A 27,485-nucleotide genomic window follows, 5' to 3' on the forward strand; every position below is an offset into this window, starting at 1 on the left:
GCCACCTCCTTGAGTACCCTGGGACGCAGCCCATCAGGCCCTGGGGATTTATCAGCCTTCAGTCCCATCAGTCTACCCAACACCATTTCCTGACTAATGTGAATTTCCTTCAGTTCCTCCATCACCCTAGATCCTCTGTCCCCTAGTACATCTGGGAGATTGTTTGTGACTTCCTTAGTGAAGACAGAGCCAAAGAACCTGTTCAACTCGTCTGCCATTTCCTTGTTCCCCATAATAAATTCACCTGTTTCTGTCTTCAAGGGACCCACATTTGTCTTAACTAATCTTTTCACAAACCTAAAGAAGCTTTTACTATCCTCCTTTATATTCTTGGCTAGCTTACCTTCTTACTTCATCTTTTCTCCCCATATTGCCTTTTTAACTACCTTCTGTTGTTCTTTAAACATTTCCCAATCCTCTGGCTTCCTACTCATCTTTGCTATGCATGTGTCTTTTTTCTTTTTTATACTGTCCTTGACTTCCCTTGTCAGCCATGGTTGCCTCTTATTCCCCTTAGAATCTTTCCTCCACTTTGGATTGAAACGATCCTGCATCTTCTGGATTATTCCCAGAAATTCTTGCTATTGCTGTTCCACCATCATTCCTGCTAGGGTCCCTTTCCCGTCAACTTTGGCCAGCTCCTCCCTCATGCCTCCATAGTCCCCTTTGTTCAACTGCTGGTTTTACCATTTCCCTCTCCAATTGCAGATTAAAACTTATCATATTATGGTCACTAACCCCTAATGGTTCTTTTACCTTGCGTTCCCTTATCAAATCCAGTTCACTACACAAAACTAAATTCAGAATTACCTTCTCCCTGGTAGGCTCCAGTACAAGCTGCTCTAAGATTCCATCTCGGAGGCACTCCACAAACTCCCTTTCTTGGTGTCCAGTACCAACCTGATTTTTCCCAGTCTACCGGCATATTGAAATCTCCCATGACCACCATAGCATTACCTTTGTTACATGCCAATTTTAACTCCTGATGCAACTTGCACCCTATATCCAGGCTACTGTTTGGGGGCCTGTAGTTGACTCCCATTAAGGTATTTTTGCCCTTACAATTTCTCAGTTCTATCCACAATGACTCTACATCTTCTGTTTCTATGTCACCCCTTGCAAAGGACTGAATTTCATTCCTTACCAACAGAGCTACCCCACCCCCTCTGCCCACCTGTCTGTCTATTCGATAGGACGTATACCCCTGAATATTCAGTTCCCAGCTCCCATCCTTTTGCAGCCATGTCTCTGTAATTCCCACAACATCATACCCACCAATATCTAACCGAGCTCCAAGCTCCTCCACTTTATTTCTTATACTTCGCTAATTCGTATACAGATGCTCCCTGGTTTACGATGCTTCGACTTGCTATATTTCAATTTGCGATGGTGCAAACGGCAGTGACCCATAGCGAGCCGCAGCTCGCTTCCGGGCATGTGATCGCGTGTATTAAATGCATTTCGACTTACAATATTTTCGGTTTTCGATAGGTTTCTCGGAACGAAACCCCATCGTAAGCTGAGGAGCACCTGTATCACACTTTTAATTCCGTATTCACCTCCCCTCTCACACCGGTTCCTATTTCACCTGACTCCGCTCTCTTATCCCTTCTTGAACTTTCCGTCCCATTAATTCGGGTGCCTTTTGTAACTTTTCTTGTACTCTCTTCCCCTTTAACTCCATCCTTATACTTCCAATTTGTCAACCCCTCCCCCCCCCCCCCCCCCCCCCCCCACCCCCCACCCTCGCTATTCAGTTTAAACCCACGCATGTAGCACTAGCAAACCTGGCTGCCAGAATGTTGGTCCCCCTCCAGTTAAGGTGCAACCTGTCTCTTTTGTACAGGTCACCCCTACCAGGGCCGTCTTAACGCATGGGCCTGATGGGCACTTGCCCGGGGGCCCACGAGCATAGGGGCCCCATGCTGATCTGTGTATGTTAAGTGACTTGCAATAAATTAATACTACTTTAAAAATGTAGGTTCAATAAGTGCTTTTTTTGCAACATTTTCCATCCCTAAGTGCTTCTCACAGCGATCTGTAAGTGCTTTTCGCAATAATGTAGCACCCTAAGTCCATCGCTAAGTGCTTTTCGGTAAGTGCTTTTCGCCGGCACGATAGGGGGGGGCTGGTAGGGAAAGGGGGGTGGGGGAGAGTAACGGTAGGGGCCCCAGTACACTGCTTTGCCCGGGGACCCATAATGCTGTAAAAACGGCCCTGACCCCTACCCCAGAAGAGATCCCAGTGGTCTATAAATCTAAATCCCTGCCCCCTGCACCAGCCCCTCAGCCACCCATTCAGATCCCCTGGAACCAAACCAGAGATAACCACCCTAGATGTCCTGCTTTTCAGCCTTCTTTCTAAATCCCTAAATTCACATTGCAGAACCTCCTTCCTCTTCTTCCCAATGGTGTTTGTGCTGACATGCACAACCACGCCCGGCTACTCCCCTTCCCTCTCTAGGATTCCCAGCAATCGGTCCGAGACATCTTGGACCCTGGTACCAGGCAAGTTACTGTTAAAATGAAAAGTTGAGCAGCTCTAGCAGCATTTGGCCATTGATATATATATATATATATATATATATATATATTGCCTGTGGGAAATCCCTCACCTCCAGACCACTTACTTTTGCTGTTTTGCGGGGAGTTGGGGAGAAGGAGATGGGTGAGGGCAAAGGAGAAAGTCTGTGCTCAATTCATCGTATAGAATATAATTGTATCAGCAGTTCCACATTCAAACATTTGGTGGCGCTGTGCTGCCAGGCATGCTCTCTTTAATGTATCATTTAATGCGAGCACTTAAACCTTCTGCATTTGCACTTGGAACATTTGCTGAGCACCTGAGATTGAAATGTCTATTAGAATGAATCCACTAGTATTCCAGGTTAATACTGCATCAATGAAGTGCCTTCACCTTATCTGACCTCCAAGGCACTAACAACTCAGGCACTAAGATGAAGTGCTTTGAGAGGTTGATTGTGGTGCAAATCAACACCTACCTCGGTAAGAAGCTGGTTCCATTGCAATTTTGCCTACTGCCATAATAAATCAAAGGGAGAGGGGGAGGGTTAGATCTTGCTGGTTCTCTGCTCTGGACTTCTTGGGAAATAAAAGCACATATCTCAGGCTATTGTTTACAGACTATCGTTCACCGTTCAACACCGTCATCTCTTGCAAACTTGATACCAAGATCAGGGAACTGAATCTCTGTGTATCCTTTTGCAACTGGATCCTTGATTTTGTCATCAATAGACAATAGACAATAGACAATAGGTGCAGGAGGAGGCCATTCGGCCCTTCGAGCCAGCACCGCCATTCAATGTGATCATGGCTGATCATTCTCAATCAGTACCCCGTTCCTGCCTTCTCCCCATACCCCAACAGAACACAATCAATAAGAATTGGCAGCAATACTTGCTCTTCAATAATCATCAGTGCAGGCACACCCGCAGGTTGTGTGCTCAGTCCCCTGCTCTACTCACTCTCTATCCGTGATGGTGTAACCGCACACAGATCCAACTCCATATTTGGATCCTTTTTCCCTGTGGCTATCAAACTGTACAATTCCTCCCCCTTCTGTCATGGGGTAGACTGACTCCCCTCCCTCTCCCACCCCAATCTTTGCACATTCCCAATCCTGGACTTTCCACTCGTCTCTTTAATTTCATGTATCTTCTTGTATTTTATGACTTGGCAGACCAATTTCCTGGGGTAAATATAGTTCTATCCTATTGTATCATACAGTGCCATGGTGGATGAATTATGGATAATGATGTCTCAGTTTGGGAGGAAGATCAATTGCCTGATTGAATGGTGCCAGAACAACAACCTGCTCTCAATGCCAGTAAGACTAAGGAGCTCATTGTTGACTTTAGAACAGGGAGGCTGAGGATCTACAAACAGGCCGGTGGTGGAGAGAGTCAACAACTTCAACTACTTGGGTGTTCATATCTCTGAAGCTCACCACAGATTTCTGCATCCAGAGCCAAGACATTAATGTAGGCAACAAAAAGTTGATAAAAGGAACAGGCCATTTCATGAAAACGGGTTTCAGACAATGAGATGGTGAGACCAAGCGTAGTCTGTCAGGGCCTACCTGATCTCCCAGTTGTCAAACACTTTAATTCCTCTTCACATTCCCAGACTGAACTTTCTGTCCTAGGCCTCCTCCATTGTCAGAGTGAGGCCAAACGCAAATTGGAGGAACAGCACGCCATATTCCGCTCAGGTAGCTTACAACCCAGCGGTGTAAATTATGTTTTCTCTAACTTCAAGTAACCCTTGCATCCCCTCTCTCTCTGCCCCTCCCACACAAACGTTGTTGTACTAGCTTCCAAGCCGTCTTGTTGGGTCTCATTGTCTGTAACTCGTTTTCAGTTAGGCCACAGGTAACATTCGCCTGTTCCCTTTATCATCCATACTTTTTTGCATATCCTTCTTTCATTTGTTATATATCTCTATATCATTCATCTCTCTAAATCACCATCTATGTCTCTTGTTTTCCTTTCCCCTGACTCTCAGTCTGAAGAAAGGTCTCAACCAGAAACGTCACCTATTCCTTCTCTCCAGAGATGCTGTCTGACCCGCTGAGTTACTCCAGCTTTTTGTGTCTATCTTTGATCACTCAGAGTGTGTGAGCAAGGGTTGGTCGGATTGTTGCCCTGTATGGTACGGATGGAATGGATGTAACATTGTGAAATGAATAACATGACCTGTATTAATTCTAGACTAATGTAAAGGAATAGGTCTGTGCATGCTTGCTGGTGATCTAAAATCACTGTACATTTGGATTACATTGGATGATTCATCAAATGCTTGATTGGTAGATGGTGAAAATGCTTTGGAGTGTTAGAAATTACTTACTTTTATGGGAACCCAGCCTCTGAGCCATATTGGTTTGCTAGCCAGTGCTTGGCAGTTCTAGTTGTTTCATATCAATTAACGCTGGGGAGTAAGCCAATGGTTACATTATTGAATGTAAATCCAGGATTGGTGGAGCTCTTGTTGGAGATGGCCATTGCTTGGCATCTAAGTAACATGAAAACCAGCCAGTGCATACCTGAATATTGCCTGGGTCATGCTACGTGGATGTGGACTGCTTCACTTCAATGTGGAATCAAAAATTTAGTTTGATTTAATTTGGAGATACAGCGCGGAAACAGGCCCATCGGCCCACCGAGTCCGTGCCAACCAGCGATCCCCACACATTAACATGATCCTACACACACCTAGGGACAATTTACAATCAGACCAAGCCGATTAACTTACAAACCTGTACGTCTTTGGGTGTGGGAGAAAACCAGAGATCCCGGAGAAAACCCATGCAGGTCACGGGGAGAACATACAAACTCCGTACAGACAAACACCCGTAGTCATGATCGAACCAGGGTCTCTGGCACTGTACGAAAGCAACTCGACCACTGCGCCACCGTGCCGATTTGTAGCAACCTTATTTATTGCAAAACACTGCCCTGCTTAATGAAGTAGATAGATCCTTGCAAGGAATGAAACCGTCCTCTGCATAAAGCCAGCAACGCAGAGTTGATGGTGGCAGGATCAACTCTACCACTGCACCACCACAGGATCAACTCTACCACAACCTGTAAGACATTGTGCAATAATCAATAAACATCTCCACTTTTACCATTGTGACTGAAGGAGTCAAAGCAGTTCAAAGCTTTTGGTTTCTGGCAGGTGAGATGCAATATTGTAGTGCATAGTCTCAAAAAACAGAAACTCAATGTGCCCACTAGTAGATTCAGGAGACTCGCCTCGATTTGACAGGCTGGAAACATAGGCTTGCCATGAAAGAACTGGACTACCCTTCATCTCTATCCCCTGATCAGTGCTTCCATCCAGAGAGGTTGCAGAATCTCATACTGTTGGTGTTCCAACTGAAATTTGTATAATTTTTGGCTACAGAGAAAAAACTTCCTTGCATTTCACATTATCATGAACACATAAATCCACCTGTATTTCCTTTCTTCTACCTCTGAATTCCTAAATAATATCCACCTATTTTTGAATTCAAATATATTCTCCAAGGTCATAATGATTTCCCCTACATAAGCTTCCAATTTCTAGTGCTTTATTCTTAATGCTTCCAGATTTAAGGACTTAGATTTGGAAACTTAAAAAAAATAATTTCCTCTTATTTCCCATTGACCAGTCTTTCTACGCGTTTGAAGAGTAATTCTCGCTTTCCATTCATATCCACTTCAAAACTGGGTAATTCCTTCCGCCCTGTTATTAATTAGACTCCTCAGAGAAAATATTCCAATGTTGCATGCTTAACCAGAGACTCACATATGGAAACAAATAATGGGAAGTTAAACAGATTATTTTCCATCTGTGGTCAGCAAGAAAACCTGGGATTATGTGCTAGTGCATTTACCCACTTTTTGAATCCACTCTCAGTGACTTTGATGAGCCACAAGCCAAAGTTCAGGAAGAGAACTGGTGTGAGAAGGTCCGGGGAAAATTATTACAGTAGATAGGTAGGGGGCGGCACAGTGGCGCAGCGGTAGAGTTGCTGCCTTACAGCGAATGCAGCGCCTGAGACTCAGGTTTTCTCCGAGATCTTCGGTTTCCTCCCACACTCCAAAGACGTACAGGTATGTAGGTTAATTGACTGGGTAAAATGTAAAAATTGTCCCTAGTGTGTGTAGGATCGTGTTAATGTGCGGGGATCGCTGGGCGGCGCGGACTCGGTGGGCCGAAGGGCCTGTTTCCGTGTTGTATCTCTACATCTAAAAAATCTAAAAAATCTAAAATCTAAACTAATAAAACACATTGGGGGTTGTAAACTAAGCTAAGGACAATGAAACTGTTCAGGGAGTAGAGCCATAGTGCTACAGTATACAGCATGGAAACATGCCCTTTGGCCTAACCTGCCTATGCTGACCAACATGCCCCATCCACACTAATCCCACCTACCTGCATTTGGCCCATATTCCTCTAAACCTGTCCTTTGCATGTACCTGTCTAAATGCTTCTAAAACGTTGCAAGAGTCCCTGTCTCAACTACCGCCTCCAGCAGCTCGTTCCATACACCCACCATCCTTTGTGTGAAAAGGTCACCCCTCAGGTTCCTATTAAGTCTTTCCCCCCTCACCTTAAACCTATGTCCTCTGGTTCTCAATTTCCCTACTCTGGGTAAAAGACTCTGTGCATTGACCCCATCTATTCCTCTCGTGATTTCGTACACCTCTATGACATCACCCCTCATCCTCCAAGGAATAAAGTGCTAGCCTGCTCAACCTCTCCGTATAACTCAGGCTCTCGAGTCCTGGCAACATCCTCAACAATCTTCCCTGCACCCATTCCAACCTGATAACATCTTTCCTATAACATGGTGTCCAAAAGTGAACACAATAGTCTAAATGTTGTCTCAACAATGTCATATAACTGTGATATGGCCTCCCAACTTCTATACTCAATACTCTGGCTGATGAAGGCCATTGTGCCAAAAGCCTTTTTGACCACTGTATCTACCTGTAATGCCACTTTCAAGGAAATATGTACCTGCACTCCTAGTTCCCTCTGCTCTAATACACTCTCCAGAGACCTATCATTCATTGTGTAGGACCTGCCCATTCCTAGCCTACCTCCCCAATTGATCAAGATCCTGCTGTAATTTTCGACAACCATCTTCACTATCTTCAATACCACCCACTTTTGTATCATCTGCAAACTTGCTAATCTTGCCATGTACTTCTCATCCAAATCATTGAAGTAGATGACAAAAAGTAATGGGCCCAGCACCAAACCTTGAGGCACACCACCAGTTCGAGAAGCAACTTTCCACCATCACCCTCTGCCTCCTTCCACAAAGCCAATTTTCTATCCATTCAGCCATCTCTCATTGGATCCCATGCGATCTACTCTCCCAGAGCAGCCTACCATGTGGAATCTTGTCAAATGCTTTGCTTCGAATGAATGTGTATGCACCCTGACTACCCCCGCATTATTTTATATTCCTTGGCCTCCTACACCATGGAATAAAGTTCTAGCCTGGCCAATCTCTCCCTATAACTCAGTCCCTTAAATCCTGCCATCATCCTCATACATCTTTTCTGCTCTGATCAAGTTATGATCAAAGTTGAGAGAGAGGGAGCTTTACGTTCAAGGCCATTAAAGGAGCTGAAAGCCAGAAAACTTACTTCAGAAGCCCAGTTTGGGTTGGACACTTGCTCCTATTGACTTATGACTGTGACAATAGGGTCAGATCTGCAGCAAAGGCAGTCGGCACCTTCTGCAGGCAAGCAGAGACAACCCTGGACACCACTCCCTCAGAGTTCAATTTAAATTACAACACTTACGTACTTACTATGTTCAGGTCTAGTCGACTTTTTGTGAGACCCTTAGGAATAGGCTCATAAATATGTTGTATAAATTTAAACACTGAAGGGTCTCGACCCGAAACGTCACATTCCTTTTCTCCAGAGATGCTGTTTGACCCGCTGAGTTACTCCAGCTTTTTGTGTCTATCTTCAATGAGAGTGGAGTTAGGTGGTGGTTGCAATGGTCCATCACAGTATTTTAACACCTGCTCTTGGAGCTGGACAGCTTGCAAAGAGCAATGCCCAAGATCACATACACCTGCCAAGTTTGTTAAACTTCCCGACTCTCAAATTACTAGGACGTCATGCCCCAACACTTTTTTTCCCCCCAATAATCTATCTAATTTGCATTTGTCTGAATTAATACGGATCGCTTCTGCCTCCTAACCGAGCCTGCTGTAGTTGGAACATTCATTCATAGAAAGGTTCACTGAAGCCAAGGGGAATTGGGTGTGGAACCGAACATTGTAAATACAGGGTCTCTGCATTTACAATATATTTGTGTTTTCGTCCACTCATTTTCGCATGGGTGGAGAAAAACACAAAAATGCTGTGAGTTCCGAGATCCTGCCAAATTAAACAATTTTATTAGCCAGTTTCCAGCATGTCTGCAGGCCACATGGAGTGACTGGCTAGCTGCCCACTGGGAAGCCTGAACCAGAGACCGCTGTGGGCAATCAGTGAAGATCAGAAAACTCAGAGGAAAGCAGCAAGGAGGGAGGAGGAGTCGGTCATGTGTGGTGGAGATCATGATGTGATCATTGGATGGTGCTGGCTGATTGCTCAGAACATTTGTTTGAAGGACCTAATTTAGTTTAGAGATACAGCGCGGAAACAGGCCCTTCGGCCCATTGAGTCCACGCTGACCAGCGATCCCCGCACACTTACACTATCCTACACACGAGGGACAATTTATAATTATACCAAGCCAATTAACCTAGAAACCTGTATGTCTTTGGCGTGTGGGAGGAAAGCAGAGATCCCGGAGAAACCCCACGCAGGTCACGGGGAGAACGTACAAACTCCACACAGACAACCACCTGTAGTCAGGATCAAACCCAGGTCTCTGGTGCTGTAAGGCAACAACTCTGCCGCTGCACCACTGTGCATCTGATGTATATAGATGTAAGAGTACCTGTATCATAAAAGTAAACCGACCAAGAGTTTATTTCTGAAGGCAAAGAAATAAAGTCGGGAAGTTATGTTCAACCTGGCTGAAGGTTAATCAAACAGTTCCTCTGTTATAAAAGTCTATCAAAGTCCGTCATCGCTCAAAGGTTTCTGTGAGTGATGAAGGATTTTGATTGACTTTTTAATAAACGTTTTACTACTGTGGATAACATTAAGTCATAGAGCCATGCAACATGGGGCAGACCATGCTAGTCCCACTTTCCTGTGCCTTACCTACATTCCACAAACCTACAAACCAGCACGCCTTTGGTCGTACATGTTACGTAAATGTTATGTACTCCTGCATGGTATGATGCCAAGTTAATGTTGTTACTGTTGTTTAGATAACAGTTACTGCCTTCAACTACGAGTATTCTCTTAATAACAGTTTTATTTAAGCAGCAAATGTATCTGTTTTATTTAAGAGCTTACTGATCATGTCTTTGTGTTGAGTTTAAGATGTTTTAGTTCCTTTTCAGGTTGTGGGCATCAATATTAAGGACTATGTTCATTGCCCATCATTAATAGCCCTTGTAAAGGTGGTGGTACTCACACAGCTGTACAGACAGCATCCGTAGACAGGATTGAACCCAGGTCTCTCGTGCTGTAAGCACTGTAAGGCAGCAGCACCATCGCTGCACCACCGTGCAACACTATTAGAGAGCGATCTAATAGAGGTGCGTAGGATCATGTGAGGAATAGATAGGGGAAATGCACAGTCTTTTACCCAGAGAAGGGAAATCAAGAACCAGACAACATAGGTTTATGGTGGAACCTGAGGGGCAACTTTTTACACAAAGGGTGGAGGTATATGGTATGAGCTGCCAGAGGAGGTTTAAAAAACATTTGGACAGGTACATGGTTAGGATAAGTTTGGAGGAACATGGGCCAATCATAAGCCTATTTCCATTGTATGACTCTATGACCCAACTGCAACTCTTTTAGTTTAGTTTAGTTTAGAGATACAGCATGGAAACAGGCCATTCGGCCCACCAAGTCCGCACCGACCAGCGATCCCCGCACATTAATACAAGTCTACACACAGGCTACTCAGGACTATTTACACATATCAAGTATACAAACCCATGCCAATTAACCAACTTTGGAGTGTGGGAGGAAACCGAAGATCTCGGAGAAAACCCATGTGATCACGGGGAGAACGTACAAACTCCGTACAGACAGCACCCGTAGTCAGGATCGAACTGGGGTCTCTGGTGCTGCAAGTGCTGTAAGACAGCAACTCTACCACTATGCCACTGTGTCTCCCAAGCTCTTCCGATTTGGCCCATTGCACTCAATGCTCACAATATACAGTCTCTACTTTGGTGAAACCAAGTGGGGTCGAGGCGACCATTTTATGGAGCACCTGTGCTTTAACGCAATGGGCATCCCAGGCTTCCGATTGTATGTCATTTTAACTCTCCTTCCCACTCCCTCACATGTCTCTTCTCGGCCTTCTCCATTGCTGGAGCGAGGCCAAACTTACAATAGAAGTGCATTTTCCATTTGGGTAGCTTATAACTAAATTGTATAAACATTGAACATTCGAATGTTGGGTAACCCACCCTACTCAGTTCAGTTTAGTTTATTGTCACGTGTACCCAGGTATAATGAAAAACTCCCATTGTCTCCTCCCACGTATCCTTGCCTCTTCCCCTCCCTTTACTGGTTCCACCTGCAAATCATTCCCCACCCCCCCCCCCCCCCCCCCCACCCCCTTTCCTCAAGGTACCCAATCTAGTTCTGCCTATTACCTCCCTGCCTTTTTCATACCCTCCCATGCACTGGCTGACAATCTTTCCTCAAATATAATGCTACTTAATCCTACTCCAATGTTTGTTATGAACACGAATGAGCTATCTCTATGTTATATTCCTGTTCTTTTTCCAAATGTCTTGATGTATTTTGCGTCTAGAAACCTATCTATAATCCTACTTGCATTTAATCCTGCAACTGAGTCACCACAGTTTTATGTGGGAGGGAATTCCACATGTTTACCACCCTCTGAGGGAAGAGATTTCCTGGCCATATGTCCCCCTGCAATTTTCGACCCTGCAGCCTTTGCTCCCCATGATTTCGTTCTCCTGCATCCTTTTCACCCATTGTAACCTCTTTACTCCAATAACTCTGTTTCCTTGCAATCTCTCCCCCTCCCTTTCTCTCTGTATCACCATCGGACCGAAGAAAGGTCCCAACCCAAAACGTCATGACTCCTTTTCCCTCCATAGATGCTGCCTAAAGAACTAAGTTTCTCTAGCAGCTTGTTTTATTGCCAATATCTGCATACTTTTCCCTGGCTACAAACTTGAACATCAGGCTTGACTTTACATTGGCAACCCTGTTTCCCAGACAGCAACCAGCTGGGCTGCAAATTGAACAAAACGTTAGTTGAAGTCCAGCTCTTCAATTCTATGAATCCACCATCTTTCCTCCATTTTCATATTCCCACCCCTGACCAGACCTGCCCCTCCCCCCCCCCCCTCCCTCAGCTCCTTGCTCATAATTATTGGGATCAATACAGTCACTGACTGGTCCCTCGGGGGCTCAGTTGACCACTCCTCTTACGACTACTACAAGGGATTTGGGGAAAAGATGTGAACATGCAGAATATGGTTTTATACATCCTTTATTTATCTACTTTCAAGCTAGTGCTGAGTTACTCCAGCACTTTGCGTTCATCTTCAGTGTAAACCAGCATCTGCAGTTCCTTTCTACACACTTCCAATATTATGTTCCCATTCTCTGGAATTCTCCTCCCATGGCAATTTCTTCAGATTTTATATATCTGTGCTTGCTGTTTAGAAGCTTCCACTTGGTCAACTGTTCACTAAATTGCTCTCACTTCTACCTGAATCCAAACTTTCGTCTTCCTGAAAATAAGATAACATGAGATATCACGTTAAGTTACAAGGTCGCTGATTCTGTCATAGCTAAAAAAATACATTAATCCTAAGTGATTGGTTTAATTTAGATTAGTTTAGAGCTACAGCACGGAAACAAGCTCTTCAGCCCACTAAGTCCGCGCCGAGCAGTGATCCCTGTACACTAACACTATCCTACACACATTCGGGGCAATTTACAATTATACCAAGCCTATTAACCTACAAACCTGTACATCTTTGGAATATGGGAGGAAACCAGAGATCCCAGAGAAAGCACACGCAGGTCATGGGGAGAATGTACAAACTCTGTACAGACAACACCCGTAGTCAGGATCGAACCCATGTCTCTGGCACTGTAAGGAAGCAACTCTACCGCTGCGCCACCGTGCCCATTTGTGCCAAACTTATTTATTGCAAAACACCATGCCTTTTGCAGTAGTTAGATCCTTGCAATAAATAAATGAAACCCTCCTCTGCACAAAGCCAGCAATACAGAGTTGATGGCACTTAAGGTCTCTAAAGCTGAGGTCAGCTCAAGTCAAGGTCTCTAAAGCTGAGCTAGCACCATTTACTTTGTTCGTCGTCAGGCAATATGTGAAGGAAGAGGGGTACTCCTTTGTGAATGGAAAAAGTGGGCATTTGGCACACAATGTCCATACCTGGACACCAATGTGGGCATGTGGCACACAATGTCCATACCTGGACACCAATGTGGGCATGTGGCACACAATGTCCATATCTGGACACCAATGTGGGCATGTGGCACACAATGTCCATACCTGGACACCAATGTGGGCATGTGGCACACAATGTCCATACCTGGACACCAATGTGGGCATGTGGCACACAATGTCCATACCTGGACACCAATGTGGGCATGTGGCACACAATGTCCATACCTGGACACCAATGTGGGCATGTGGCACACAATGTCCATACCTGGACACCAATGTGGGCATGTGGCACACAATGTCCATACCTGGACACCAATGAAGGATGTTAATGCTGAGCAGTCTCTGTTCTGAGTGAAACCTACTCTGAGTATGTTTTCTCCCATTCTATTTACCCCAACAGATACAAGGCTGGAGACCACCTATGGGCACAGTCCTATCTTCAATGCTGATGTTATGGTATGTTGGTTTTTTACTCTTTTAATCCATGTTTAGTTTAGTTTAGTTTAGTTTAGAGATACAGCACGGTAACAGGCCCTTTGGCAGAACAAGTCTGCTCTGACCAGCGATCACCCCATACACTAGCACTATCCTACACACTAGGGACAATTTATAATCTTTACCGAAGCCAAATAACGTACAATTACAGCGTGAGGGAGAATCCGGAGGACCCCGGGGGAAACCCACGCCGTCATGGGGAGAACGTACAAACTCCATTAGACAGCACCTATAGTCAGGATGGAACCCGGGTCTCTGGCTCTGTCAGGCAGCAACTCTACCACTGCACCACCGTGCCACCCCTGCTGCAACACGTTTGGAGAAATGGATTTGTGATATTTCATTAGCAATGAAAGCAACCTATTAAATAACATAAAAATGTAATCAGACTATTATTTCACTCAGGTCTAAATGGCTGAAGGAACAAAGCATTTGAATAAAACCTTATCTAGTCCAGCTCTTCCATTCTAAATATATGTGATCACATTTCAGTTTCAATAAGCCCTCGTGCAGTCAATGACAGCTATAATATTTCAACCAGGTAACCTGAGACCTGCACAGTAAGGTATATAAATTTAATTAATTTATTTTTGATCTTAAGCACCTGTAGGAAGATATACTGAAATTGCCATGAAATGCATTTTTGCTGATATTGAACAATATGCATTAATTTCCACTGAGATATTCTCAACTGACCTTTTTCAATACCTTATATATGATTTAAGCTGCTAGTGCATTGGAAAATACACATACACGCACACACAGGCCAAGATCTTCAATTTTGGTTTTTAAATATTTTCACTGTTACACAGTTGCAAAATTCATTGGTTTGTGTATTGGCGTATTTATTTTCTTAACAGTGTTCCATGTATCAGAATAGGTCCCTCTGAGCAGCTTGTTTGTTTTGGAACTCGGAAACATTGAGGAATCTATTACATCTTTTACAGTTTGCAATGGCACGTTGTGCTTTTGGATTTTAAATGTCCCATGTAGTCCACTGTCAAAGTATTTGCACAGTCTGAGTATCAGTGTCAGCTGGCAACAGAAAACATATGGTGAGACTCAAACATCTGGAATATCATGTTATTCATTTTATTTTATTACCTGCATATGATTATAATTTCTGTGGAAAATAACCAAGTTAATGCTGCAGAAAACCTGCCTCAAACCATCACTGATGAGGCAGATCAAACCAGATGTGCTGCTTCTCTGAAAAATAAATACATTTTCAAGGCAAGATGACAAACGTTAAGTTCGCTCGGGTGAATCTCCTTCAATTTGTTCCTTTCAATATAAAAGGGATTTTGACACACAGATAAAAGTCTATTGTTCAGATCCATTTCACTGTGATTCTGTTAAATGCATTGATAATTATGCCTTGACTTCTAGAAAGAGAGCTTGCTAAATAGTAGGAAGCAGAGGGTGCTGGTTGAAGGTTGGTTTTTGGACTGGAAGTCTGTGACTAGTGGTGTTCCTCAGGGACAGGTGCTGGGACCATTGCTGTTTGTCACCAATATCAACGATTTAATTAGTAAGTTTGCAGTTTTCACTAAAGTAAGTGCTATCATAGACTGTGAAGATGGTTATCGAGAATTACAAATGGCTCTTCCACAGAAGACTGTGGAAGCCAAGTCAGTGGGTATTTTTAAAGCTGAGATTGACAGGTTCTTGATTAGTGTCAGGGGTTATGGGGAGAGGCAATAGAATGGGGTTAAGAAGGAAAAATAGATCAGCCATGATTGAATGGCAGAGTAGACTTGAGGGGCCGAATGGCCTAATTCTGCTCCTGTCACTTATGAACTCTTGATCAGCTGGGTAAGAGGGCTGAGGAATGAAAAATAGAGATAATTTAGGTAAGAGTGCAGGGAAGATTTACGAGGATGTTGTCAGGGCTTGAGGGCTTGAGCTATATGGAGCGGTGGGGCAGGCTAGAACTTCATTGCTAGGACCTCGGGAGGATGAGGGGTGATCTTATAGAGGTGTATATGATCATGAGGGGAATAGATAGAGTAGATGCACATACTTTTACCCAGAATAGGAGAATCAAGAACCAGATGACAACGGTTTAAGGTGAGAGGGGAAAGATGAATAGTAATAGGAACTGAGGGGCAACCTTTTCCACCCAAAGAGTGGTGGATATGTGGCACAAGCTGCCAGAGGAGCTAGTTAAGGCAAGCACTATAACAATATTTAAAAGACATTCGGACAGATATATGGTTTAGAGGAATATGGGCCAAATGCAAGAAAGTGAGACTAGTGCAGATAGGGCATCTTGGTCGTCAAGGGCTAGTTGGGCTAAAAGGCCTGTTTCCGTGCTGTATGACTCGATAACTCAATGCATTTACATGTGAAGTGTTGCATTTTGGGAAGTGATACCAGGGTAGGACTTGCGCAGTGAATGATAGGGTCTTGCTTGGGTCATGTGGAAGAGCAGGGGGATCTAGGAGTACAAGTGCACAGCTTTCTGAAAATGGTGTTACAGGTAGGTAGGGTGTTGATGAAGGCTTTTTGCACATTCACCTTAATCAGTCAAGGAAATGAGAATAGAAGTTGAAGAAGGACTTCATACTGTGTCCAGCTTCACAGTCGTGAATACAGAGTGAGTAGAGCAGGGGGCTGAGCACACAGCCTTGAGGTGCTTCAGTACAGATGGTTATCAGGGAAGAAGTGTTGCTGCCAATTCATACAGACTGTGGTCTGTTGACGAGGAAGTCCAGGATCCAGTTGCAGAGGGATGGGCAGAGACCCGATGGCATGGTGGCGTAGCAGTAGAGTTGCTGCCTTACAGCGCCAGAGACCTGGGTTCGATCCTGACTATGGGTGGTTGTCTGTACTGAGTTTGTACATTCTCCCCATGACCTGCGTGGGTTTTCTCCCAGATCTTCGGTTTCCTCCCGCACTACAAAGACGTACAGGTTTGTAGGGTTAATTGGCATGGTATAAATCTAAAATTGTCCCTACTGTGTGTAAGGTGGTGTTAATGTGCGAGGAACGCTGGTCGGTGTGGAGAGGAGGTTCTTTGTTGAGGTAGGAGTTGATATGTACCATAACTGATCTCTCAAAGCACTTTATCACCAAGGACGTTAGTGCCACCTGAGGTATGTCACCGTACTTGGGCACCAATATTATTGATGCCCTCTTAAAACAGCTTGGAATCTCATTAATGAGAGGTTGAAGATATCCGCAAAAACTCCAGCCAGTTGGTCTGCACAGGTTTTAAGAACACGACTGGGTATATCATCAGGTCCAGACGCTTTCCGAGGGTTCACCCCCCCCCCCCCCCTCCCGAAGGATCTTTGACGTCTGTGACTGTGATTGTAATACCATCAGGAGCTATGGGGCTACGGGAAGGCACGTCGGCGTTTCCCTACCAAAGTGTGCGTAGAACGCATTGAGCTGGTCTGGGAGTGATGCTTTGCTGTTGCTTGAGCTGCCCCCTGATTTTGCCTTGTTGGAGGTGATGGCATTCAAGCCCTGCCACAGTTGCTGAACATCCGCCCCATCCTCCAGCTTAGAGCGGAAGTCCCTGTTAGACTTTGTGATGGCCATATCACAAACAACAAATGTCCCAGCACTGATTACTGCTAGACTAACAATGCCATGCCAGAATAACAACCCTCCACCACTACCCTTTGTTTCCTTTGGTCAGACAGCTTTGAATCCAAATTTCCTATACCATCATTCAAATGACCCCACATTGTGAAGTTCTTTTTGAGAAACGTTTCTCTATTCTAAGGCAGTGGGGTAACTTTTATGATCAGTTACGTTAATTACTGAGTGTAGGGCAGGTGACAAGCTTCCTGCCAGATCTTCCTTGCAGGTGCTGTCCAATTTTCCAGTCATATTTTGTGGGTTTATCGACAGCTGAAAGTGTATTATTTGCCAATGAATCTTTACAGCAGAAACTCTCCTGCATAGTATTTAGGGAATACATTCTTCAACTGTCTCAATATAATTCCAAAAATATCTAATTTGGCAACAATATATATATATATATATATAAATATATAAAGTGCTTCACTCTTTAACTTCTATCCATTGAGATTCACAAATCTTATTCATTTATGTGGACTTTTTTTTGAACGAACAAGTTTGAACAAATCCTTTGGGAGCAAGCTAATCCTTAAGAAATTTTGAGATCGTAATTCACAACATAAGAACTTAAAATAGATATGCCGAAAGAGGAAAAGTTTTATTTTATGAATATTTTTTTCTTCTGTTCTGGGAAATGTTTTCAATCCCAGTTAAACGTAATTCATACATGTTGAAGAAATATTGTGTGTGCAATCGCCTTGACATCACCTTAAGGTTATTTTTTTACTGATTCAACTGGGCTCCATGCCTGAAATGATGACTAATAAGGGTGGTTCGTCAATTATTAGATATATTTAAATAAATAAGGTTTTCCAGTCATGATAGTCTGGAAGTTATTTCCTCTATTTCAAGTCTTGTGGTGTGGTGGCAGAGTACTATTCTCACATTATGTAGTATTATCATGCATGTTTTTTCCCAATCTCCAGCCAGTTTGGGTAAAAATGTTCTTGCACTTTGGCGATACACTTAGTAACTGGGATACATTTTTTTCCGCAATGATTCACCTGACTCCCTTGCTTCAAAAATGTTATTGCGCAGTTACATTATTTAATTTTCATGTAGCTGATTGTTCAAGATATTAAGGGGCGTGGCTGCATTCTGCAGCTGCAGCTCACCGGCAGTCTGTCTTTTTTTGGGTTTTTTTTGTCTATTGTCATCGTTTAATGTACGTTTTGTTCTATTTTTAACTCTGTTTATGTGGCGGGTGGTGGGGGGGTGGGGGAAACCTTTTTTCTAATCTCCTCCTCAACGGAGATGCGACCTTTACCGTGTCGTGTCTCCGTTCGCGCTACGGCCTAACACCGTGGAGTCGGCGGCCTCCAGCTGGGATCGACCTTGAAGACTCCGGTCACAGGGCCTGGACTTACCATCTCGGAGGCTTCAGCCGTGGGCCCTGCAGACCGCAACATCGGGAGCTCGCAGATCCCTGGCTGGCGACCGGCTTTCGGGAGCTCCAGCCGTAGCAGCTTCGACCGCCCTGGAGTGCGAGGTACGATCGACCCGCCCGCAGGCCCTTCATCGCCCTGCGTGGCTCGGCCGCGGCCCTTTCCATCGCCCGGTGGGGGCTCAGGACCTTCATCGGCCTGCTCGGCTCGGCCCTGGGACTTTCCATCGCCCGGTGGGGGCTTCAAAAGTTGGGAGCCTCGATCGCCTCGTGGCGCCACGGGAGAAGAATGAGGAGGAGATAATGACTTTTCTTTGCCTTCCATCACAGTGAGGGTATGCCTGGAGCAATCACTATGATGGCTGTTTGTGTTCAAATTGTATCTGTGTGTCCTGTGCTTTTTGTTGTCTACTGCCGGACCCTGACGTGAGAGGACGCTGGCGCTGTTTGTTCGCCGCTTCTCCGTCAGGATAGTTTGTCTGTTTGTTTTTATGTTATGACTGTTTTTGTAAAGCGCTTTGAGCACCTGGTAAAGCGCTATATAAAATAAATGCTTATTATTATTATTATTATTATAAGCTCATAGCCTCTCAACAGAGCAGGCATCCTTATATCTTAACTCAGCAGATTTAAGAATAATGAAAGCACACATTATAGATGCTGGAGAACTGACATAAAACACCAATTGCTGGAAACACTTTCATGGTTGGGCAGCATTGGTAGAAAGGGAAACAGAGACAACATTCGGTGATAAACACCTAAAGCTGGAGTAACTCAGTGGGACAGGCAGAATCTCTGGAGTGAAGGAATGCGTGACGTTTCGAGTTGAGACCCTTCAACTAGTCTAAAAAAGGGTCTCGACCCGAAACGACACCCATTACTTCTCTCCAGAGATGGCTGCCTGTCCCACTGAGTTACTCCAGCATTTTGTGTCTATTTAAGGATTAAACCAGCATCTGCAGTTCCTTCCAACAACATTCGGTGGTCAGGTCTGTGGCATCTAGCCTAGCCTTGTGGTACTGCAAAGAAGGGTAGCGACAGACAGACCCATAGTGATAGAAGAATCATTAGTTAGGGGGACAGTCAGGACATTCTACAGCAGCAAGAAAGTCTCCAGGATGGTGGGTTGCCTCCCAGGAGCCAGAGTTCAGGATATCTTGGAACGGCAGCAGAACATCCTCAAGAAGGAGGGTGAGAAGTCAGAAGTCATTGCATACGTTGGCACAAATAACATCGGTAAGAAAAGAATGAAGTCCTGCAGAATGAATACAGGGAGTTGGGCAAAAGGTTAAAAAGCAGGACCTTGAGGTTAGTAATCTCTGCAATGCTCACGGAGCCACATGTTAGTGAGGAGTAAAAAAGGAAGACAGGGCACGTGAATTTGTGGCTGAGAAGTTGGTGCAGGAAACAGTGATTCAGATTACTGGACCATTGCGACCTCTTCTGGGGGAGAGGGGATGCACTGCACCTGAACTGGAGCAGAACCAATATCCTAGCGGGTAAGTTTGCAAGTGCTACACTGGACCATTCAAATTAGATTGTTAGAGGATGGGATCTGAATGCAGGACTGAGGCAGGTGAGAGGCTGGAACTCGGTTCGTAAGGTGATGAAAGCCAGTTGGTTCAAATGCATTTATATATTAATGCATTTATTAATGCGAGATGGCTGACAGATAAGGTGGATGAACTCAGGGCTTGGAGAGGTATGAGCGACTGGGATGTTATAGCCATTAGATACCTGGATAAGGAGGGACAGTACTTGCAGTTTAATGTTCCATTGTTCAGGTGCTACAGATGAGACAGAGCTTGGAGTAAAAGAGGAGGGGGAGTTGCTTTATAGTTTAAGGAAAATGTCACTTCAGCAGTCCGAGATGACATGACTGATGGTTCATCCAGTGAGGCTATATGGATGGAGTTGAGAAATAAAATGATCACCAATGTTGGGAGTGTACAAAAGGCCACCAAATAGTCAAAGGGAATTAGGGGGGCAAATATGGTGGGTGATTGGAGACAGCTAATAGGGAAGATTGCAAAACTAATAGGGTTGTCATAGTAGGGGATTTTACATTTCCCAATATAGACTGGGACTGCCATAGTACCAAGGGCTTAGACGGGATGGAATTTGTCAAATGCGTTAATGAAAGTTTCCTTAGGTAATATGTAGAGGACGCTGCAAGGTAGAGGGTAAAGCTAGACCTACTGTTAGGAAATTGGGAAGGCCAAATGACTGCGGTGTTTGTGAACAAGCCTTTTGGGACCAGCAACCACAGTTCTATTAGCTTTAAAATAGTTATGGATAAGTACCGCGCAAGATAAAGTTCTGAATTGGGGCAAAGCCAACTTTGATGGTATTAGTCAGGAACTTGCTAATGTTGTTTGGAATTGGATGTTTGCGGGCAAAGGGACATCTGGAAAGTGGGATGCTTTTAAAAGGGTGAGGGTTGAGAGTTCAAGACATACATGTTCCGGTTAGAGCGAAGGACAAGGCAGCTGGGAGTAAGGAACCCTGGATGACAAGATGGATTGAGGCTCTGGTCAGGAAAAATTACAGTGGAATTCATTTTTGTATACAGTTCAGTACAAGTACCACTATCCATAAGCATGTGTACTAAGGAACTGCAGATGCTGGTTTATACTGAAGGTTGACACAAAATGCTGAAGTAACTCAGCAGGACAGGCAGCATCTCTGGATAGAAAGAATGGTTGATGTTTTGGGTTGAGACCCTTCTTCAGACTGAGAATCAGGAGAGGGGGAAACAAAGGATGTGGAAGGGTAAGGTGTGGTATGGGTAAGGGCAGGGGGAAATCTCTCATTTTCACACCTTACCCTTCCATATCTCTTGTTTAGATAGGGTTTTGCCCTCTAGTGTTGGATATTTCCATTCTTTTTCCCAGAGTGGAAATGTCCAATACTAGAGGGCATAGTTATAAGATGAGAGGGGGAAAGTTTAATGGCGATATGTGGGGTTTTTGTTTACACAGGTAGTGGTGGGGTCTGGAAAGCATTGCCAGGGGTGGAGGTACAGGTGGGTATGATAGTGGTGTTTAAGAGGCTTTTAGATAGGCAAATGGAAGTGCAGAGGATAGTGGGATATGGATCATGTACAGGCAGATGAGATCAGTTTATAGACAATAGACAATAGGTGCAGGAGTAGGCCATTCAGCCCTTCGAGCCAGCACCGCCATTCAATGCGATCATGGCTGATCACTATCAATCAGTACCCCGTTCCTGCCTTCTCCCCATACCCCCTCACTCCGCTATCCTTAAGAGCTCTATCCAGCTCTCTCTTGAAAGCATCCAACGAACTGGCCTCCACTGCCTTCTGAGGCAGAGAATTCCACACCTTCACCACCCTCTGACTGAAAAAGTTCTTCCTCATCTCCGTTCTAAATAGCCTACCCCTTATTCTCAAACTGTGGCCCCTTGTTCTGGACTCCCCCAACATTGGGAACATGTTATCTGCCTCTACTGTGTCCAATCCCCTAATTATCTTATATGTTTCAATAAGATCCCCCCTCATCCTTCTAAATTCCAGTGTATACAGTGTATCCAGTTTAATTTGACACCATGTTCAGCACAAACATTGTGGGCCAAAGGGCCTGTTCCTGTGCTGTAGTATGTAATCTGTGAGGCAATGTTATCCCTCAGAGCTTGATAGATATATGGAACAACCTGCCAGGGGAGGTAGTTGAGCCAGATGCTATAACAGTGTTTAAGAGACACTTGGACTGGCACAGAGATAGGAAAGGTTTGGACGGATATGGGTTAGTTGCGGGCAAATGGGACTAGATTAGATGGGACATCTCGGTCGACATGGACATTGTGCGGAAGGGCCTGTTTCAGGCTGTATGACTTTAGAACTGTTAAATTGGTGAGCTGTCTAATGTAGGCTACATTTTCCCTTTTTATTATTAAAAATCACAGAGCAAGTACTGTAAATTAACATGAGTGAATTAATGAATTAATCACATACCTTTAGCACAATTGAATTCTCAAAATGCTTTATAAGTCACAATCCTATTTTTTTTAAAATTCCAGTTATTATTGTTATTACTATTAGAACTTCGGGAAAGTGGCAACCATCTTGGGTGTGGCAAGATCTAATGAAGAAAATGATAATGATTTGATAATCAGTTTGAGGGATATTACTAACATAAGAAATAATGGCTAGGACACTGGGATACTCCTTGGCTCTTCATCAGAATCGTACTTTGAGGTCCTGTACTTCCTGTTGAGAAACCATACTGTTGCTTGGTTTCATGTCTCATTGCCATGAGACATGGGCCGAGGTGGATGGGCCGCGTTGTCGAGAACAACGGGGGACCTGGTGGGAGATGAAGGGATGAGTACTTTTTGTAACTTTGTCAGCGCCTTTGTGGCAAATCTTTTGTGTACTTTGTATGCAAAAACGAAGGATTTCACTGCACCTGGCTGGATGCAAATGACAATAAAGTATCATCATCATCATCATCATCATTATCATCATTGGAACGACAATACCTGCCACTGCAGCAATCCCTCAAGAGTGCACCGCAATGGAAGCCTGAAGTGGCACTTGAATCCGCATGATTTGCGAAATGAAAGTGCAACCTACTGAACCATGTTCGACAGTCAAGTCTGGAAAAGACCAATAAGGAGAAGGAAAGAAAGACTATATAACGTGAGCGAAAGAAAAACAAAATGTGAACAGTAATGAAAGATTTTACATTTTACATGAAACTTTATTTGACAAACTGAGTTCAATAGACAATAGACAATAGGTGCAGGAGGAGGCCATTCAGCCCTTTGAGCCAGCACCACCATTCAATGTGATCATGGCTGATCATTCTCAATCAGTACCCCATTCCTGCCTTCTCCCCATACCCCCTGACTCCGCTATCCTTAAGAGCTCTATCTAGGCGTCACTCAGGTGGATCAAGCCCTGGCCATAACTTGGGCACAGCGTGGAGAGTTTTCTCACGACAAATCAAAGTCAGTCTCATTTTGATTGCAAAATGGAAGCCCCCCCCCCTGGCATGTCTAATGCATTTCAACAATGAGGAGGATGGCAAGATGCCAAATGCCAATTTACACTTAACCAAAAATGAGGCAGCACAACTTCTGCTGGAATTGCTGGAAACACTTTCATGGTTGGGCAGCATTGGTAGAAAGGGAAACAGAGACAACATTCGGTGATAAACACCTAAAGCTGGAGTAACTCAGTGGGACAGGCAGAATCTCTGGAGTGAAGGAATGCGTGACGTTTCGAGTTGAGACCCTTCAACTAGTCTAAAAAAGGGTCTCGACCCGAAACGACACCCATTACTTCTCTCCAGAGATGGCTGCCTGTCCCACTGAGTTACTCCAGCATTTTGTGTCTATTTAAGGATTAAACCAGCATCTGCAGTTCCTTCCAACAACATTCGGTGGTCAGGTCTGTGGCATCTAGCCTAGCCTTGTGGTACTGCAAAGAAGGGTAGCGACAGACAGACCCATAGTGATAGAAGAATCATTAGTTCGGGGGACAGTCAGGACATTCTACAGCAGCAAGAAAGTCTCCAGGATGGTGGGTTGCCTCCCAGGAGCCAGAGTTCAGGATATCTTGGAACGGCAGCAGAACATCCTCAAGAAGGAGGGTGAGAAGTCAGAAGTCATTGCATACGTTGGCACAAATAACATCGGTAAGAAAAGAATGAAGTCCTGCAGAATGAATACAGGGAGTTGGGCAAAAGGTTAAAAAGCAGGACCTTGAGGTTAGTAATCTCTGCAATGCTCACGGAGCCACATGTTAGTGAGGAGTAAAAAAGGAAGACAGGGCACGTGAATTTGTGGCTGAGAAGTTGGTGCAGGAAACAGTGATTCAGATTACTGGACCATTGCGACCTCTTCTGGGGGAGAGGGGATGCACTGCACCTGAACTGGAGCAGAACCAATATCCTAGCGGGTAAGTTTGCAAGTGCTACACTGGACCATTCAAATTAGATTGTTAGAGGATGGGATCTGAATGCAGGACTGAGGCAGGTGAGAGGCTGGAACTCGGTTCGTAAGGTGATGAAAGCCAGTTGGTTCAAATGCATTTATATATTAATGCATTTATTAATGCGAGATGGCTGACAGATAAGGTGGATGAACTCAGGGCTTGGAGAGGTATGAGCGACTGGGATGTTATAGCCATTAGATACCTGGATAAGGAGGGACAGTACTTGCAGTTTAATGTTCCATTGTTCAGGTGCTACAGATGAGACAGAGCTTGGAGTAAAAGAGGAGGGGGAGTTGCTTTATAGTTTAAGGAAAATGTCACTTCAGCAGTCCGAGATGACATGACTGATGGTTCATCCAGTGAGGCTATATGGATGGAGTTGAGAAATAAAATGATCACCAATGTTGGGAGTGTACAAAAGGTCACCAAATAGTCAAAGGGAATTAGGGGGGCAAATATGGTGGGTGATTGGAGACAGCTAATAGGGAAGATTGCAAAACTAATAGGGTTGTCATAGTAGGGGATTTTACATTTCCCAATATAGACTGGGACTGCCATAGTACCAAGGGCTTAGACGGGATGGAATTTGTCAAATGCGTTAATGAAAGTTTCCTTAGGTAATATGTAGAGGACGCTGCAAGGTAGAGGGTAAAGCTAGACCTACTGTTAGGAAATTGGGAAGGCCAAGTGACTGAGGTGTTTGTGAACAAGCCTTTTGGGACCAGCAACCACAGTTCTATTAGCTTTAAAATAGTTATGGATAAGTACCGCGCAAGATAAAGTTCTGAATTGGGGCAAAGCCAACTTTGATGGTATTAGTCAGGAACTTGCTAATGTTGTTTGGAATTGGATGTTTGCGGGCAAAGGGACATCTGGAAAGTGGGATGCTTTTAAAAGGGTGAGGGTTGAGAGTTCAAGACATACATGTTCCGGTTAGAGCGAAGGACAAGGCAGCTGGGAGTAAGGAACCCTGGATGACAAGATGGATTGAGGCTCTGGTCAGGAAAAATTACAGTGGAATTCATTTTTGTATACAGTTCAGTACAAGTACCACTATCCATAAGCATGTGTACTAAGGAACTGCAGATGCTGGTTTATACTGAAGGTTGACACAAAATGCTGAAGTAACTCAGCAGGACAGGCAGCATCTCTGGATAGAAAGAATGGTTGATGTTTTGGGTTGAGACCCTTCTTCAGACTGAGAATCAGGAGAGGGGGAAACAAAGGATGTGGAAGGGTAAGGTGTGGTATGGGTAAGGGCAGGGGGAAATCTCTCATTTTCACACCTTACCCTTCCATATCTCTTGTTTAGATAGGGTTTTGCCCTCTAGTGTTGGATATTTCCATTCTTTTTCCCAGAGTGGAAATGTCCAATACTAGAGGGCATAGTTATAAGATGAGAGGGGGAAAGTTTAATGGCGATATGTGGGGTTTTTGTTTACACAGGTAGTGGTGGGGTCTGGAAAGCATTGCCAGGGGTGGAGGTACAGGTGGGTATGATAGTGGTGTTTAAGAGGCTTTTAGATAGGCAAATGGAAGTGCAGAGGATAGTGGGATATGGATCATGTACAGGCAGATGAGATCAGTTTATAGACAATAGACAATAGGTGCAGGAGTAGGCCATTCAGCCCTTCGAGCCAGCACCGCCATTCAATGCGATCATGGCTGATCACTATCAATCAGTACCCCGTTCCTGCCTTCTCCCCATACCCCCTCACTCCGCTATCCTTAAGAGCTCTATCCAGCTCTCTCTTGAAAGCATCCAACGAACTGGCCTCCACTGCCTTCTGAGGCAGAGAATTCCACACCTTCACCACCCTCTGACTGAAAAAGTTCTTCCTCATCTCCGTTCTAAATAGCCTACCCCTTATTCTCAAACTGTGGCCCCTTGTTCTGGACTCCCCCAACATTGGGAACATGTTATCTGCCTCTACTGTGTCCAATCCCCTAATTATCTTATATGTTTCAATAAGATCCCCCCTCATCCTTCTAAATTCCAGTGTATACAGTGTATCCAGTTTAATTTGACACCATGTTCAGCACAAACATTGTGGGCCAAAGGGCCTGTTCCTGTGCTGTAGTATGTAATCTGTGAGGCAATGTTATCCCTCAGAGCTTGATAGATATATGGAACAACCTGCCAGGGGAGGTAGTTGAGCCAGATGCTATAACAGTGTTTAAGAGACACTTGGACTGGCACAGAGATAGGAAAGGTTTGGACGGATATGGGTTAGTTGCGGGCAAATGGGACTAGATTAGATGGGACATCTCGGTCGACATGGACATTGTGCGGAAGGGCCTGTTTCAGGCTGTATGACTTTAGAACTGTTAAATTGGTGAGCTGTCTAATGTAGGCTACATTTTCCCTTTTTATTATTAAAAATCACAGAGCAAGTACTGTAAATTAACATGAGTGAATTAATGAATTAATCACATACCTTTAGCACAATTGAATTCTCAAAATGCTTTATAAGTCACAATCCTATTTTTTTTAAAATTCCAGTTATTATTGTTATTACTATTAGAACTTCGGGAAAGTGGCAACCATCTTGGGTGTGGCAAGATCTAATGAAGAAAATGATAATGATTTGATAATCAGTTTGAGGGATATTACTAACATAAGAAATAATGGCTAGGACACTGGGATACTCCTTGGCTCTTCATCAGAATCGTACTTTGAGGTCCTGTACTTCCTGTTGAGAAACCATACTGTTGCTTGGTTTCATGTCTCATTGCCATGAGACATGGGCCGAGGTGGATGGGCCGCGTTGTCGAGAACAACGGGGGACCTGGTGGGAGATGAAGGGATGAGTACTTTTTGTAACTTTGTCAGCGCCTTTGTGGCAAATCTTTTGTGTACTTTGTATGCAAAAACGAAGGATTTCACTGCACCTGGCTGGATGCAAATGACAATAAAGTATCATCATCATCATCATCATCATTATCATCATTGGAACGACAATACCTGCCACTGCAGCAATCC

Source organism: Rhinoraja longicauda, chromosome 1 (assembly GCF_053455715.1).
Source record: "Rhinoraja longicauda isolate Sanriku21f chromosome 1, sRhiLon1.1, whole genome shotgun sequence".
In the NCBI taxonomy this organism is placed as follows: domain Eukaryota; kingdom Metazoa; phylum Chordata; class Chondrichthyes; order Rajiformes; family Arhynchobatidae; genus Rhinoraja; species Rhinoraja longicauda.